Below are 20,657 nucleotides of genomic sequence, written 5' to 3'. Positions count from 1 at the left end.
ACTGCACTGCCTTACACCCTAAAACACTACCGCCAGCATGACCCCTACACTACACAAACAACACTGTACTACCCTAAACCCTAAATCTACCCCCAGCATGATCCCCTATACTACACAAACACCACTGCCCTACCCTAAACCCTAAAACACTGCCCCAAGCACGACCCCCTATACTACACAAACAACACTGTACTACCCTAAACCATAAAACACTACCCCCAGCATGAGCCCCTTCACTACCCAAACACAACTGCACTACCCTAAACCAAAAAACACTTCCCCCAGCATGACCCATTACACTACACAAACACCACTGCACTACCCAAAACACTAAAACACTACACCCAGCATGACACCCTACACTACCCGAACATCATTGCTCTACCCTAAACCCTAAATCTACCCCCGGCACAAACCCCTACACTATCCAAACACCACTGCACTACCCTAAACCCGGAAACACTACCCCCAGCATGACCACCTATACTACACAGACACCACTGCACTGCCGTAAACCCTAAAACACTACGCCCAGCACAACCTCCTACACTACCAAAACACCACTGCAATGCACTGCCTAAACCAGAAAACACTATCACAGCACGACCCCCTACACTACTCAAACACCACTGCACTACCCTAGACCCTAAAACACTACCCCCAGCAAGACCCCCTACAGTACACAAACACCACTGCCCAACCCAAAACCCTTAAACACTACCCCAGCAGGACCCTCTATACTACCCAAACACCACTACACTACCCTACGCCCTAAAACACTACCCCAGCACGAACCCCTACACTACACAAACACCACTGCACTACCCCAAACCCTAAAACACTACCCCCTATCGACTGTTTAATGATATCTCTAAGAACAGATATAAGAGGACAATAAGCAATGAGGAGGTGGACCAAACTGATACTGCATTACAGCAATATGTCGATTTCAATTTGGGACTGTTCTTCTTTGTCGGTGCTGCTCTAAACAGCAGGAAAATCAGACGTTGACTCGCGTTGTAGAAGCTGTTACCAACCAGGCAGCCATGGCACTTTTGAACATTACAGAGGAACTACAAAATGCAAGGATTGTGATGCTTCAAAATCGTATGGTCCTCGATGTAATCTTGGCTGATCGAGGTGGTGCATGTCGCATCATTGGAAGTAGTTGTGTTTACATTCCAGATCATTCTCCTTCAGTTTTTGATGCGATCTCCAAACTACACAAAATTGCTGCTGAAATCCATCCAGATACTGGCACATGGACTTTTGCCAGTTGGTTCTGGACGCTACTTGCTACCTGGGGCTGGAAGTTATTAACTGTCCTGTCTGTAATATTTATAATTTTATTGACATGCTGCTTCTGTGTACAATGTGGTCGAATGCTTTGCTCCACCTGTATTACTGCCTGTATACCCGCTAAACGTAATGTTGCACAACTGAATGCCAGGAAAGTATTATATAAGGAAATTAGTAATATGATACAAATTGATGTACAAGATGTATACAAGGACTATCCTAGATCATTAATGTCTTCAGCTAATGCTAAAAGGGTCGTCTGTGGAAAATTGACAGAGATTGGTGTTAGCATTTAGCTGAAGCCATCTTGTTTCCGGCAGCCATTTTGTCTGCCATGTGCTCACCAAGTGCTGTTTCCTTCTTCACTGTTGTTTACCCTTGTGCTCTGTTTAAAGGACTGGCTATAATTAGACTCTGCTACTCTGCACATGCGCAGAGGAATCTGTAACTGTCCATACATCTGTTTTTAGTCTGTAACTGTCAGGTTGTTTCTACCAGAGTCAGCAACTGCTAGCTCCTCCTTTACTGTTGACTGTGCAGTTCTGTATGACCATCTATGTATGTAATTCTCCTGTGTGTACTTGTACCGCCCTCTTTTGAGCCCCTGTGTGGGTATAAAAGATCCATGGTTCTTCTTCTCCTTGTGCTACTTCCTACCCTACCGAAGGGTGTTGTGTGAATGTAGTTCCACCTCATGAGGTTTAATAAATCTTTCCTTTAACCTTTCAGCTTCCATGCCAACTTCTATTTACTTGCCTGAGGACTTGCGTGCAGAGAAGGGCGAACCCCTAGCACTGATAGGCCGGGCTGAGGCCCACTTCTACACCAGCACGACCCCCTACACTACCCAAACATCACTGCACTACCCTAAACCCTAAAACACAACCACCAGCACGACTCCCTACACTACCCAAACACCACTGCACTACCCTAAACCCAAAAACACTTTCCCGAGCACGACCCCCTACACTACACAAACACCACTGCACTACCCTAGACCCTAATACACTACCCCATACTACACAAACACCACTGCACTACCCTAAAACACTACCTCTAGCATGACCCCCTACAACACACAAACACCACTGCACTACCCTAAACCCTTAAACACTATCCCCAGCATGACCCCCTACACTACCCAAACATCACTGCACTACCCTAAACTCTGAAACACTACCCTCAGCACTACACCCTACACTACCCAAACACCACTGCACTAAACTAAACCGTAAAACACTACCCTCAGCATGACCCCTTTACTATCCAAACACAATTGCACTACCCTAAACCTTAAAACACTACCCCCAGCAGGACCCCCTACACTACACAAGCACCACTGCACTACCCTAAACACTAAAACACTACCCCCAGCATGACATCCTACACTACCCAAACATAACTGCACTACCTTAAACCCTAAAACACTACCCCCAGCATGACGCCCTTCACTACACAAACAACACTGCACTGCCTTACACCCTAAAACACTACCGCCAGCATGACCCCTACACTACACAAACAACACTGTACTACCCTAAACCCTAAATCTACCCCCAGCATGACCCCCTATACTACACAAACACCACTGCACTACCCTAAACCCTAAAACACTACCCCAAGCACGACCCCCTATACTACACAAACAACACTGTACTACCCTAAACCATAAAACACTACCCCCAGCATGAGCCCCTTCACTACCCAAACACAACTGCACTACCCTAAACCAAAAAACACTTCCCCCAGCATGACCCATTACACTACACAAACACCACTGCACTACTCAAAACACTAAAACACTACACCCAGCATGACACCCTACACTACCCGAACATCACTGCTCTACCCTAAACCCTAAATCTACCCCCGGCACAAACCCCTACACTATCCAAACACCACTGCACTACCCTAAACCCGGAAACACTACCCCCAGCATGACCACCTATACTACACAGACACCACTGCACTGCCGTAAACCCTAAAACACTACGCCCAGCACAACCTCCTACACTACCAAAACACCACTGCAATGCACTGCCCTAAACCAGAAAACACTATCCCAGCACGACCCCCTACACTACTCAAACACCACTGCACTACCCTACACCCTAAAACACTACCCCCAGCAAGACCCCCTACAGTACACAAACACCACTGCCCAACCCAAAACCCTTAAACACTACCCCAGCACGAACCCCTACACTACACAAACACCACTGCACTACCCAAAACCCTAAAACACTACCCCCTATCGACTGTTTAATGATATCTCTAAGAACAGATATAAGAGGACAATAAGCAATGAGGAGGTGGACCAAACTGATACTGCATTACAGCAATATGTCGATTTTAATTTGGGACTGTTCTTCTTTGTCGGTGCTGCTCTAAACAGCAGGAAAATCAGACGTTGACTCGCGTTGTAGAAGCTGTTACCAACCAGGCAGCCATGGCACTTTTGAACATTACAGAGGAACTACAAAATGCAAGGATTGTGATGCTTCAAAATCGTATGGTCCTCGATGTAATCTTGGCTGATCGAGGTGGTGCATGTCGCATCATTGGAAGTAGTTTTGTTTACATTCCAGATCATTCTCCTTCAGTTTTTGATGCGATCTCCAAACTACACAAAATTGCTGCTGAAATCCATCCAGATACTGGCACATGGACTTTTGCCAGTTGGTTCTGGACGCTACTTGCTACCTGGGGCTGGAAGTTAGGACTTTTGCCAGTTGGTTCTGGACGCTACTTGCTACCTGGGGCTGGAAGTTATTAACTGTCCTGTCTGTAATATTTATAATTTTATTGACATGCTGCTTCTGTGTACAATGTGGTCGAATGCTTTGCTCCACCTGTATTACTGCCTGTATACCCACTAAACGTAATGTAGCACAACTGAATGCCAGGAAAGTATTATATAAGGAAATTAGTAATATGATACAAATTGATGTACAAGATGTATACAAGGACTATCCTAGATCATTAATGTCTTCAGCTAATGCTAAAAGGGTCGTCTGTGGAAAATTGACAGAGATTGGTGTTAGCATTTAGCTGAAGCCATCTTGTTTCCGGCAGCCATTTTGTCTGCCATGTGCTCACCAAGTGCTGTTTCCTTCTTCACTGTTGTTTACCCTTGTGCTCTGTTTAAAGGACTGGCTATAATTAGACTCTGCTACTCTGCACATGCGCAGAGGAATCTGTAACTGTCCATACATCTGTTTTTAGTGTGTAACTGTCAGGTTGTTTCTACCGGAGTCAGCAACTGCTAGCTCCTCCTTTACTGTTGACTGTGCAGTTCTGTATGACCATCTATGTATGTAATTCTCCTGTGTGTACTTGTACCGCCCTCTTTTGAGCCCCTGTGTGGGTATAAAAGATCCATGGTTCTTCTTCTCCTTGTGCTACTTCCTACCCTACCGAAGGGTGTTGTGTGAATGTAGTTCCACCTCATGAGGTTTAATAAATCTTTCCTTTAACCTTTCAGCTTCCATGCCAACTTCTATTTACTTGCCTGAGGACTTGCGTGCAGAGAAGGGCGAACCCCTAGCACTGATAGGCCGGGCTGAGGCCCACTTCTACACCAGCACGACCCCATACACTACCCAAACATCACTGCACTACCCTAAACCCTAAAACACAACCACCAGCACGACTCCCTACACTACCCAAACACCACTGCACTACCCTAAACCCAAAAACACTTTCCTGAGCACGACCCCCTACACTACACAAACACCACTGCACTACCCTAGACCCTAATACACTACCCCATACTACACAAACACCACTGCACTACCCTAAAACACTACCTCTAGCATGACCCCCTACAACACACAAACACCACTGCACTACCCTAAACCCTTAAACACTATCCCCAGCATGACCCCCTACACTACCCAAACATCACTGCACTACCCTAAACTCTGAAACACTACCCTCAGCACTACACCCTACACTACCCAAACACCACTGCACTAAACTAAACCGTAAAACACTACCCTCAGCATGACCCCTTTACTATCCAAACACAATTACACTACCCTAAACCTTAAAACACTACCCCCAGCACGACCCCCTACACTACACAAGCACCACTGCACTACCCTAAACACTAAAACACTACCCCCAGCATGACATCCTACACTACCCAAACATAACTGCACTACCCTAAACCCTAAAACACTACCCCCAGCATGACCCCCTTCACTACACAAACAACACTGCACTGCCTTACACCCTAAAACACTACCGCCAGCATGACCCCTACACTACACAAACAACACTGTACTACCCTAAACCCTAAATCTACCCCCAGCATGACCCCTATACTACACAAACACCACTGCACTACCCTAAACCCTAAAACACTACCCCAAGCACGACCCCCTATACTACACAAACAACACTGTACTACCCTAAACCATAAAACACTACCCCCAGCATGAGCCCCTTCACTACCCAAACACAACTGCGCTACCCTAAACCAAAAAACTCTTCCCCCAGCATGACCCATTACACTACACAAACACCACTGCACTACCCAAAACACTAAAACACTACACCCAGCATGACACCCTACACTACCCGAACATCACTGCTCTACCCTAAACCCTAAATCTACCCCCGGCACAAACCCCTACACTATCCAAACACCACTGCACTACCCTAAACCCGGAAACACTACCCCCAGCATGACCACCTATACTACACAGACACCACTGCACTGCCGTAAACCCTAAAACACTACGCCCAGCACAACCTCCTACACTACCAAAACACCACTGCAATGCACTGCCCTAAACCGGAAAACACTATCCCAGCACGACCCCTACACTACTCAAACACCACTGCACTACCCTACACCCTAAAACACTACCCCCAGCAAGACCCCCTACAGTACACAAACACCACTGCCCAACCCAAAACCCTTAAACACTACCCCAGCAGGACCCTCTATACTACCCAAACACCACTACACTACCCTACGCCCTAAAACACTACCCCTGCACGAACCCCTACACTACACAAACACCACTGCACTACCCAAAACCCTAAAACACTACCCCCTATCGACTGTTTAATGATATCTCTAAGAACAGATATAAGAGGACAATAAGCAATGAGGAGGTGGACCAAACTGATACTGCATTACAGCAATATGTCGATTTCAATTTGGGACTGTTCTTCTTTGTCGGTGCTGCTCTAAACAGCAGGAAAATCAGACGTTGACTCGTGTTGTAGAAGCTGTTACCAACCAGGCAGCCATGGCACTTTTGAACATTACAGAGGAACTAGAAAATGCAAGGATTGTGGTGCTTCAAAATAGTATGGTCCTCGATGTAATCTTGGCTGATCAAGGTGGTGCATGTCACATCATTGGAAGTAGTTGTTGTGTTTACATTCCAGATCATTCTCCTTCAGTTTTTGATGCGATCTCCAAACTACACAAAATTGCTGCTGAAATCCATCCAGATACTGGCACATGGACTTTTGGCAGTTGGTTCTGGACGCTACTTACTACCTGGGGCTGGAAGTTATTAACTGTCCTGTGTGTAATATTTATAATTTTATTGACATGCTGCTTCTGTATACAATGTGGTCCAATGCTTTTCTCCACCTGTATTACTGCCTGTATACCCGCTAAACGTAATGTTGCACAACTGAATGCCAGGAAAATATTATATAAGGAAATTAGTAATATGATGCAAATTGATGTACAAGATGTATACAAGGACTATCCTAGATCATTAATGTCTTCAGCTAATGCTAAAAGGGTCGTCTGTGGAAAATTGACAGAGATTGGTGTTAGCATTTAGCTGAAGCCATCTTGTTTCCGGCAGCCATTTTGTCTGCCATGTGCTCACCAAGTGCTGTTTCCTTCTTCACTGTTGTTTACCTTTGTGCTCTGTTTAAAGGACTGGCTATAATTAGACTCTGCTACTCTGCACATGCGCAGAGGAATCTGTAACTGTCCATACATCTGTTTTTAGTCTGTAACTGTCAGGTTGTTTCTACCGGAGTCAGCAACTGCTAGCTCCTCCTTTACTGTTGACTGTGCAATTCTGTATGACCATCTATGTATGTAATTCTCCTATGTGTACTTGTACCGCCCACTTTTGAGCCCCTTTGTGGGTATAAAAGATCCATGGTTCTTCTTCTCCTTGTGCTACTTCATACACTACCGAAGGGTGTTGTGTGAATGTAGTTCCACCTCATGAGGTTTAATAAATCTTTCCTTTAACCTTTCAGCTTCCATGCCAACTTCTATTTACTTGCCTGAGGACTTGCGTGCAGAGAAGGGCGAACCCCTAGCACTGATAGGCCGGGCTGAGGCCCACTTCTACATCAGCACGACCCCCTACACTACCCAAACATCACTGCACTACCCTAAACCCTAAAACACAACCACCAGCACGACTCCCTACACTACCCAAACACCACTGCACTACCCTAAACCCAAAAACACTTTCCCGAGCACGACCCCCTACACTACACAAACACCACTGCACTACCCTAGACCCTAATACACTACCCCATACTACACAAACACCACTGCACTACCCTAAAACACTACCTCTAGCATGACCCCCTACAACACACAAACACCACTGCACTACCCTAAACCCTTAAACACTATCCCCAGCATGACCCCCTACACTACCCAAACATCACTGCACTACCCTAAACTCTGAAACACTACCCTCAGCACTACACCCTACACTACCCAAACACCACTGCACTAAACTAAACCGTAAAACACTACCCTCAGCATGACCCCTTTACTATCCAAACACAATTGCACTACCCTAAACCTTAAAACACTACCCCCAGCAGGACCCCCTACACTACACAAGCACCACTGCACTACCCTAAACACTAAAACACTACCCCCAGCATGACATCCTACACTACCCAAACATAACTGCACTACCTTAAACCCTAAAACACTACCCCCAGCATGACCCCCTTCACTACACAAACAACACTGCACTGCCTTACACCCTAAAACACTACCGCCAGCATGACCCCTACACTACACAAACAACACTGTACTACCCTAAACCCTAAATCTACCCCCAGCATGACCCCCTATACTACACAAACACCACTGCACTACCCTAAACCCTAAAACACTACCCCAAGCACGACCCCTATACTACACAAACAACACTGTACTACCCTAAACCATAAAACACTACCCCCAGCATGAGCCCCTTCACTACCCAAACACAACTGCACTACCCTAAACCAAAAAACACTTCCCCCAGCATGACCCATTACACTACACAAACACCACTGCACTACCCAAAACCCTAAAACACTACACCCAGCATGACACCCTACACTACCCGAACATCACTGCTCTACCCTAAACCCTAAATCTACCCCCGGCACAAACCCCTACACTATCCAAACACCACTGCACTACCCTAAACCCGGAAACACTACCCCCAGCATGACCACCTATACTACACAGACACCACTGCACTGCCGTAAACCCTAAAACACTACGCCCAGCACAACCTCCTACACTACCAAAACACCACTGCAATGCACTGCCCTAAACCAGAAAACACTATCCCAGCACGACCCCCTACACTACTCAAACACCACTGCACTACCCTACACCCTAAAACACTACCCCCAGCAAGACCCCCTACAGTACACAAACACCACTGCCCAACCCAAAACCCTTAAACACTACCCCAGCACGAACCCCTACACTACACAAACACCACTGCACTACCCAAAACCCTAAAACACTACCCCCTATCGACTGTTTAATGATATCTCTAAGAACAGATATAAGAGGACAATAAGCAATGAGGAGGTGGACCAAACTGATACTGCATTACAGCAATATGTCGATTTTAATTTGGGACTGTTCTTCTTTGTCGGTGCTGCTCTAAACAGCAGGAAAATCAGACGTTGACTCGCGTTGTAGAAGCTGTTACCAACCAGGCAGCCATGGCACTTTTGAACATTACAGAGGAACTACAAAATGCAAGGATTGTGATGCTTCAAAATCGTATGGTCCTCGATGTAATCTTGGCTGATCGAGGTGGTGCATGTCGCATCATTGGAAGTAGTTTTGTTTACATTCCAGATCATTCTCCTTCAGTTTTTGATGCAATCTCCAAACTACACAAAATTGCTGCTGAAATCCATCCAGATACTGGCACATGGACTTTTGCCAGTTGGTTCTGGACGCTACTTGCTACCTGGGGCTGGAAGTTAGGACTTTTGCCAGTTGGTTCTGGACGCTACTTGCTACCTGGGGCTGGAAGTTATTAACTGTCCTGTCTGTAATATTTATAATTTTATTGACATGCTGCTTCTGTGTACAATGTGGTCGAATGCTTTGCTCCACCTGTATTACTGCCTGTATACCCACTAAACGTAATGTAGCACAACTGAATGCCAGGAAAGTATTATATAAGGAAATTAGTAATATGATACAAATTGATGTACAAGATGTATACAAGGACTATCCTAGATCATTAATGTCTTCAGCTAATGCTAAAAGGGTCGTCTGTGGAAAATTGACAGAGATTGGTGTTAGCATTTAGCTGAAGCCATCTTGTTTCCGGCAGCCATTTTGTCTGCCATGTGCTCACCAAGTGCTGTTTCCTTCTTCACTGTTGTTTACCCTTGTGCTCTGTTTAAAGGACTGGCTATAATTAGACTCTGCTACTCTGCACATGCGCAGAGGAATCTGTAACTGTCCATACATCTGTTTTTAGTGTGTAACTGTCAGGTTGTTTCTACCGGAGTCAGCAACTGCTAGCTCCTCCTTTACTGTTGACTGTGCAGTTCTGTATGACCATCTATGTATGTAATTCTCCTGTGTGTACTTGTACCGCCCTCTTTTGAGCCCCTGTGTGGGTATAAAAGATCCATGGTTCTTCTTCTCCTTGTGCTACTTCCTACCCTACCGAAGGGTGTTGTGTGAATGTAGTTCCACCTCATGAGGTTTAATAAATCTTTCCTTTAACCTTTCAGCTTCCATGCCAACTTCTATTTACTTGCCTGAGGACTTGCGTGCAGAGAAGGGCGAACCCCTAGCACTGATAGGCCGGGCTGAGGCCCACTTCTACACCAGCACGACCCCATACACTACCCAAACATCACTGCACTACCCTAAACCCTAAAACACAACCACCAGCACGACTCCCTACACTACCCAAACACCACTGCACTACCCTAAACCCAAAAACACTTTCCTGAGCACGACCCCCTACACTACACAAACACCACTGCACTACCCTAGACCCTAATACACTACCCCATACTACACAAACACCACTGCACTACCCTAAAACACTACCTCTAGCATGACCCCCTACAACACACAAACACCACTGCACTACCCTAAACCCTTAAACACTATCCCCAGCACGACCCCCTACACTACCCAAACATCACTGCACTACCCTAAACTCTGAAACACTACCCTCAGCACTACACCCTACACTACCCAAACACCACTGCACTAAACTAAACCGTAAAACACTACCCTCAGCATGACCCCTTTACTATCCAAACACAATTACACTACCCTAAACCTTAAAACACTACCCCCAGCACGACCCCCTACACTACACAAGCACCACTGCACTACCCTAAACACTAAAACACTACCCCCAGCATGACATCCTACACTACCCAAACATAACTGCACTACCCTAAACCCTAAAACACTACCCCCAGCATGACCCCCTTCACTACACAAACAACACTGCACTGCCTTACACCCTAAAACACTACCGCCAGCATGACCCCTACACTAAACAAACAACACTGTACTACCCTAAACCCTAAATCTACCCCCAGCATGACCCCTATACTACACAAACACCACTGCACTACCCTAAACCCTAAAACACTACCCCAAGCACGACCCCCTATACTACACAAACAACACTGTACTACCCTAAACCATAAAACACTACCCCCAGCATGAGCCCCTTCACTACCCAAACACAACTGCGCTACCCTAAACCAAAAAACTCTTCCCCCAGCATGACCCATTACACTACACAAACACCACTGCACTACCCAAAACACTAAAACACTACACCCAGCATGACACCCTACACTACCCGAACATCACTGCTCTACCCTAAACCCTAAATCTACCCCCGGCACAAACCCCTACACTATCCAAACACCACTGCACTACCCTAAACCCGGAAACACTACCCCCAGCATGACCACCTATACTACACAGACACCACTGCACTGCCGTAAACCCTAAAACACTACGCCCAGCACAACCTCCTACACTACCAAAACACCACTGCAATGCACTGCCCTAAACCGGAAAACACTATCCCAGCACGACCCCTACACTACTCAAACACCACTGCACTACCCTACACCCTAAAACACTACCCCCAGCAAGACCCCCTACAGTACACAAACACCACTGCCCAACCCAAAACCCTTAAACACTACCCCAGCAGGACCCTCTATACTACCCAAACACCACTACCCTACGCCCTAAAACACTACCCCTGCACGAACCCCTACACTACACAAACACCACTGCACTACCCAAAACCCTAAAACACTACCCCCTATCGACTGTTTAATGATATCTCTAAGAACAGATATAAGAGGACAATAAGCAATGAGGAGGTGGACCAAACTGATACTGCATTACAGCAATATGTCGATTTCAATTTGGGACTGTTCTTCTTTGTCGGTGCTGCTCTAAACAGCAGGAAAATCAGACGTTGACTCGTGTTGTAGAAGCTGTTACCAACCAGGCAGCCATGGCACTTTTGAACATTACAGAGGAACTAGAAAATGCAAGGATTGTGGTGCTTCAAAATAGTATGGTCCTCGATGTAATCTTGGCTGATCAAGGTGGTGCATGTCACATCATTGGAAGTAGTTGTTGTGTTTACATTCCAGATCATTCTCCTTCAGTTTTTGATGCGATCTCCAAACTACACAAAATTGCTGCTGAAATCCATCCAGATACTGGCACATGGACTTTTGGCAGTTGGTTCTGGACGCTACTTACTACATGGGGCTGGAAGTTATTAACTGTCCTGTGTGTAATATTTATAATTTTATTGACATGCTGCTTCTGTATACAATGTGGTCCAATGCTTTTCTCCACCTGTATTACTGCCTGTATACCCGCTAAACGTAATGTTGCACAACTGAATGCCAGGAAAATATTATATAAGGAAATTAGTAATATGATGCAAATTGATGTACAAGATGTATACAAGGACTATCCTAGATCATTAATGTCTTCAGCTAATGCTAAAAGGGTCGTCTGTGGAAAATTGACAGAGATTGGTGTTAGCATTTAGCTGAAGCCATCTTGTTTCCGGCAGCCATTTTGTCTGCCATGTGCTCACCAAGTGCTGTTTCCTTCTTCACTGTTGTTTACCTTTGTGCTCTGTTTAAAGGACTGGCTATAATTAGACTCTGCTACTCTGCACATGCGCAGAGGAATCTGTAACTGTCCATACATCTGTTTTTAGTCTGTAACTGTCAGGTTGTTTCTACCGGAGTCAGCAACTGCTAGCTCCTCCTTTACTGTTGACTGTGCAATTCTGTATGACCATCTATGTATGTAATTCTCCTATGTGTACTTGTACCGCCCACTTTTGAGCCCCTTTGTGGGTATAAAAGATCCATGGTTCTTCTTCTCCTTGTGCTACTTCATACACTACCGAAGGGTGTTGTGTGAATGTAGTTCCACCTCATGAGGTTTAATGAATCTTTCCTTTAACCTTTCAGCTTCCATGCCAACTTCTATTTACTTGCCTGAGGACTTGCGTGCAGAGAAGGGCGAACCCCTAGCACTGATAGGCCGGGCTGAGGCCCACTTCTACACCAGCACGACCCCCTACACTACCCAAACATCACTGCACTACCCTAAACCCTAAAACACAACCACCAGCACGACTCCCTACACTACCCAAACACCACTGCACTACCCTAAACCCAAAAACACTTTCCCGAGCACGACCCCCTACACTACACAAACACCACTGCACTACCCTAGACCCTAATACACTACCCCATACTACACAAACACCACTGCACTACCCTAAAACACTACCTCTAGCATGACCCCCTACAACACACAAACACCACTGCACTACCCTAAACCCTTAAACACTATCCCCAGCATGACCCCCTACACTACCCAAACATCACTGCACTACCCTAAACTCTGAAACACTACCCTCAGCACTACACCCTACACTACCCAAACACCACTGCACTAAACTAAACCGTAAAACACTACCCTCAGCATGACCCCTTTACTATCCAAACACAATTGCACTACCCTAAACCTTAAAACACTACCCCCAGCAGGACCCCCTACACTACACAAGCACCACTGCACTACCCTAAACACTAAAACACTACCCCCAGCATGACATCCTACACTACCCAAACATAACTGCACTACCTTAAACCCTAAAACACTACCCCCAGCATGACCCCCTTCACTACACAAACAACACTGCACTGCCTTACACCCTAAAACACTACCGCCAGCATGACCCCTACACTACACAAACAACACTGTACTACCCTAAACCCTAAATCTACCCCCAGCATGACCCCCTATACTACACAAACACCACTGCACTACCCTAAACCCTAAAACACTACCCCAAGCACGACCCCCTATACTACACAAACAACACTGTACTACCCTAAACCATAAAACACTACCCCCAGCATGAGCCCCTTCACTACCCAAACACAACTGCACTACCCTAAACCAAAAAACACTTCCCCCAGCATGACCCATTACACTACACAAACACCACTGCACTACCCAAAACACTAAAACACTACACCCAGCATGACACCCTACACTACCCGAACATCACTGCTCTACCCTAAACCCTAAATCTACCCCCGGCACAAACCCCTACACTATCCAAACACCACTGCACTACCCTAAACCCGGAAACACTACCCCCAGCATGACCACCTATACTACACAGACACCACTGCACTGCCGTAAACCCTAAAACACTACGCCCAGCACAACCTCCTACACTACCAAAACACCACTGCAATGCACTGCCCTAAACCAGAAAACACTATCCCAGCACGACCCCCTACACTACTCAAACACCACTGCACTACCCTACACCCTAAAACACTACCCCCAGCAAGACCCCCTACAGTACACAAACACCACTGCCCAACCCAAAACCCTTAAACACTACCCCAGCACGAACCCCTACACTACACAAACACCACTGCACTACCCAAAACCCTAAAACACTACCCCCTATCGACTGTTTAATGATATCTCTAAGAACAGATATAAGAGGACAATAAGCAATGAGGAGGTGGACCAAACTGATACTGCATTACAGCAATATGTCGATTTTAATTTGGGACTGTTCTTCTTTGTCGGTGCTGCTCTAAACAGCAGGAAAATCAGACGTTGACTCGCGTTGTAGAAGCTGTTACCAACCAGGCAGCCATGGCACTTTTGAACATTACAGAGGAACTACAAAATGCAAGGATTGTGATGCTTCAAAATCGTATGGTCCTCGATGTAATCTTGGCTGATCGAGGTGGTGCATGTCGCATCATTGGAAGTAGTTTTGTTTACATTCCAGATCATTCTCCTTCAGTTTTTGATGCAATCTCCAAACTACACAAAATTGCTGCTGAAATCCATCCAGATACTGGCACATGGACTTTTGCCAGGTGGTTCTGGACGCTACTTGCTACCTGGGGCTGGAAGTTAGGACTTTTGCCAGTTGGTTCTGGACGCTACTTGCTACCTGGGGCTGGAAGTTATTAACTGTCCTGTCTGTAATATTTATAATTTTATTGACATGCTGCTTCTGTGTACAATGTGGTCGAATGCTTTGCTCCACCTGTATTACTGCCTGTATACCCACTAAACGTAATGTAGCACAACTGAATGCCAGGAAAGTATTATATAAGGAAATTAGTAATATGATACAAATTGATGTACAAGATGTATACAAGGACTATCCTAGATCATTAATGTCTTCAGCTAATGCTAAAAGGGTCGTCTGTGGAAAATTGACAGAGATTGGTGTTAGCATTTAGCTGAAGCCATCTTGTTTCCGGCAGCCATTTTGTCTGCCATGTGCTCACCAAGTGCTGTTTCCTTCTTCACTGTTGTTTACCCTTGTGCTCTGTTTAAAGGACTGGCTATAATTAGACTCTGCTACTCTGCACATGCGCAGAGGAATCTGTAACTGTCCATACATCTGTTTTTAGTGTGTAACTGTCAGGTTGTTTCTACCGGAGTCAGCAACTGCTAGCTCCTCCTTTACTGTTGACTGTGCAGTTCTGTATGACCATCTATGTATGTAATTCTCCTGTGTGTACTTGTACCGCCCTCTTTTGAGCCCCTGTGTGGGTATAAAAGATCCATGGTTCTTCTTCTCCTTGTGCTACTTCCTACCCTACCGAAGGGTGTTGTGTGAATGTAGTTCCACCTCATGAGGTTTAATAAATCTTTCCTTTAACCTTTCAGCTTCCATGCCAACTTCTATTTACTTGCCTGAGGACTTGCGTGCAGAGAAGGGCGAACCCCTAGCACTGATAGGCCGGGCTGAGGCCCACTTCTACACCAGCACGACCCCATACACTACCCAAACATCACTGCACTACCCTAAACCCTAAAACACAACCACCAGCACGACCCCCTACACTACACAAACACCACTGCACTACCCTAGACCCTAATACACTACCCCATACTACACAAACACCACTGCACTACCCTAAAACACTACCTCTAGCATGACCCCCTACAACACACAAACACCACTGCACTACCCTAAACCCTTAAACACTATCCCCAGCATGACCCCCTACACTACCCAAACATCACTGCACTACCCTAAACTCTGAAACACTACCCTCAGCACTACACCCTACACTACCCAAACACCACTGCACTAAACTAAACCGTAAAACACTACCCTCAGCATGACCCCTTTACTATCCAAACACAATTACACTACCCTAAACCTTAAAACACTACCCCCAGCACGACCCCCTACACTACACAAGCACCACTGCACTACCCTAAACACTAAAACACTACCCCCAGCATGACATCCTACACTACCCAAACATAACTGCACTACCCTAAACCCTAAAACACTACCCCCAGCATGACCCCCTTCACTACACAAACAACACTGCACTGCCTTACACCCTAAAACACTACCGCCAGCATGACCCCTACACTACACAAACAACACTGTACTACCCTAAACCCTAAATCTACCCCCAGCATGACCCCTATACTACACAAACACCACTGCACTACCCTAAACCCTAAAACACTACCCCAAGCACGACCCCCTATACTACACAAACAACACTGTACTACCCTAAACCATAAAACACTACCCCCAGCATGAGCCCCTTCACTACCCAAACACAACTGCGCTACCCTAAACCAAAAAACTCTTCCCCCAGCATGACCCATTACACTACACAAACACCACTGCACTACCCAAAACACTAAAACACTACACCCAGCATGACACCCTACACTACCCGAACATCACTGCTCTACCCTAAACCCTAAATCTACCCCCGGCACAAACCCCTACACTATCCAAACACCACTGCACTACCCTAAACCCGGAAACACTACCCCCAGCATGACCACCTATACTACACAGACACCACTGCACTGCCGTAAACCCTAAAACACTACGCCCAGCACAACCTCCTACACTACCAAAACACCACTGCAATGCACTGCCCTAAACCGGAAAACACTATCCCAGCACGACCCCTACACTACTCAAACACCACTGCACTACCCTACACCCTAAAACACTACCCCCAGCAAGACCCCCTACAGTACACAAACACCACTGCCCAACCCAAAACCCTTAAACACTACCCCAGCAGGACCCTCTATACTACCCAAACACCACTACACTACCCTACGCCCTAAAACACTACCCCTGCACGAACCCCTACACTACACAAACACCACTGCACTACCCAAAACCCTAAAACACTACCCCCTATCGACTGTTTAATGATATCTCTAAGAACAGATATAAGAGGACAATAAGCAATGAGGAGGTGGACCAAACTGATACTGCATTACAGCAATATGTCGATTTCAATTTGGGACTGTTCTTCTTTGTCGGTGCTGCTCTAAACAGCAGGAAAATCAGACGTTGACTCGTGTTGTAGAAGCTGTTACCAACCAGGCAGCCATGGCACTTTTGAACATTACAGAGGAACTAGAAAATGCAAGGATTGTGGTGCTTCAAAATAGTATGGTCCTCGATGTAATCTTGGCTGATCAAGGTGGTGCATGTCACATCATTGGAAGTAGTTGTTGTGTTTACATTCCAGATCATTCTCCTTCAGTTTTTGATGCGATCTCCAAACTACACAAAATTGCTGCTGAAATCCATCCAGATACTGGCACATGGACTTTTGGCAGTTGGTTCTGGACGCTACTTACTACCTGGGGCTGGAAGTTATTAACTGTCCTGTGTGTAATATTTATAATTTTATTGACATGCTGCTTCTGTATACAATGTGGTCCAATGCTTTTCTCCACCTGTATTACTGCCTGTATACCCGCTAAACGTAATGTTGCACAACTGAATGCCAGGAAAATATTATATAAGGAAATTAGTAATATGATGCAAATTGATGTACAAGATGTATACAAGGACTATCCTAGATCATTAATGTCTTCAGCTAATGCTAAAAGGGTCGTCTGTGGAAAATTGACAGAGATTGGTGTTAGCATTTAGCTGAAGCCATCTTGTTTCCGGCAGCCATTTTGTCTGCCATGTGCTCACCAAGTGCTGTTTCCTTCTTCACTGTTGTTTACCTTTGTGCTCTGTTTAAAGGACTGGCTATAATTAGACTCTGCTACTCTGCACATGCGCAGAGGAATCTGTAACTGTCCATACATCTGTTTTTAGTCTGTAACTGTCAGGTTGTTTCTACCGGAGTCAGCAACTGCTAGCTCCTCCTTTACTGTTGACTGTGCAATTCTGTATGACCATCTATGTATGTAATTCTCCTATGTGTACTTGTACCGCCCACTTTTGAGCCCCTTTGTGGGTATAAAAGATCCATGGTTCTTCTTCTCCTTGTGCTACTTCATACACTACCGAAGGGTGGTGTGTGAATGTAGTTCCACCTCATGAGGTTTAATAAATCTTTCCTTTAACCTTTCAGCTTCCATGCCAACTTCTATTTACTTGCCTGAGGACTTGCGTGCAGAGAAGGGCGAACCCCTAGCACTGATAGGCCGGGCGGAGGCCCACTTCTACACCAGCACGACCCCCTACACTACTCAAACCCTAAAACACAACCACCAGCACGACTCCCTACACTACTCAAACACCACTGAATTACCCTAAACCCTAAAACACGACCCCTACACTATACAAACACCACTGCACTACCCTAAAGCCTAAACCACTACCCCCAGCACGACCCCTACACTACACAAACACCACTGCCCTACCCTAGAACCTAAAGCACTACCCCTATACTACACAAACACCACTGCACTACCATAAACCCTAAAACACTACCCCCAGCATGACCCCATACACCACACAAACACCACTGCACTACCCTAAACCCTTAAACACTATCCCCAGCATGACCCCCTACACTACCCAAACATCACTGCACTACCCTAAACTCTAAAACACTACCCTCAGCACTACACCCTACACTACCCAAACACCACTGCACTAACCTAAACCGTAAAACACTACCCCCAGCATGACCCCCTACACCACACAAGCACCAATGTACTACCCTAAACCCTAAAATACTACCCCCAGCACGACCCCCTTCACTATCCAAACACAATTGCACTACCCTAAACCTTACACCACTACCCCCAGTAAGACACCCTACACTACACAAGCACCACTGCACTACCCTAAACACTAAAACTATACCCCCAGCATGACATCCTATAATACCCAAACATAACTGCACTACCCTAAACCCTAAAACACTAACCCCAGCACGACCCCTTCACTACACAAACAAAACTGCACTGCCTTACACCCTAAACCACTACCCCCAGCATGACCCCTACACTACACAAACAACACTGTACTACCCTAAACCCTAAATCTACCCCCAGCATGACCCCCTACACTACAAAAACACCACTGCACTACCCTAAACCTTAAAACACTACCCCAAGCATGACCCCCTACACTACACAAACACCACTGCACTACCCTAAACTCTAAAACACTACCCCCAGCATGAGCCCCTTCACTACCCAAACACAACTGCGCTACCCTAAACCAAATAACACTACCCCCAGCATGCCCCCTTACACTACCCGAACACCACTGCGCTACCCTAAACCCTAAGAAACTTCCCAAAGCATGATCCATTACACTACACAAACACCACTGCACTACCCCATACACTAAAACACTACACCCAGCATGACCCCCTACACTACCCGAACATCACTGCTCTACCCTAAACCCTAAATCTACCCCCAGCACAAACCCCTACACTATCCAAACAGCACTGCACTACCCTAAACCAGGAAACACTACCTCCAGCATGACCACCTGTACTACACAGACACCACTGCACTGCCGTAAACCCTAAACCACTACCCCAGCACACCCCCCTACACTACTAAAACACCACTGCAATGCTCTGCCCTAAACCAGAAAACACTACCCCAGCACGACCCCCTACACTACTCAAACACCACTGCACTACCCTACACCCTAAAACACTACCCCCAGAAAGACCCCCTACAGTACACAAACACCACTGCACAACCCTAAACCCTAAAACACTACCCCAGCAGGACCCCCTACACTACCCAAACATCACTGCACTACCCTACGCCCTAAAACACTACCCCAGCATGAACCCCTACACTACACAAACACCACTGCACTACCCAAAAACCTAAAACACTACCTCTAGCATGACCCCCTACACTACCAAAACACTACTGCACTATACTAAACCCTAAAACACTACCCCAGCTCGACCCCTACCCTACACAAATACCCCTGTACTACCCTAAACCCTAAAACACTACCCCCAGCACGGCCCCCTACACTACACAAACACCACTGCACTACCCTAAACCCTAAAACACTACCCCCAGCACTACCCCTACACTACACAAACACCACTGCACTACACTAAACCCTAAAACACTACCACTAGCATGACTGCCTACAGTACCCAAACACCACTGCACTACCCTAAACGCTAAATCTACCCCCAGCTTAACCCCTACACTACACAAACACCACTGCACTACCCTAAACGCTAAAACGCTACCCCGAGCACGACCCCCTACACTA

This window comes from Triturus cristatus, chromosome 1_1 (assembly GCF_964204655.1).
Source record: "Triturus cristatus chromosome 1_1, aTriCri1.1, whole genome shotgun sequence".
NCBI lineage: Eukaryota > Metazoa > Chordata > Amphibia > Caudata > Salamandridae > Triturus > Triturus cristatus.
This window is presented reverse-complemented; position numbering follows the sequence as displayed.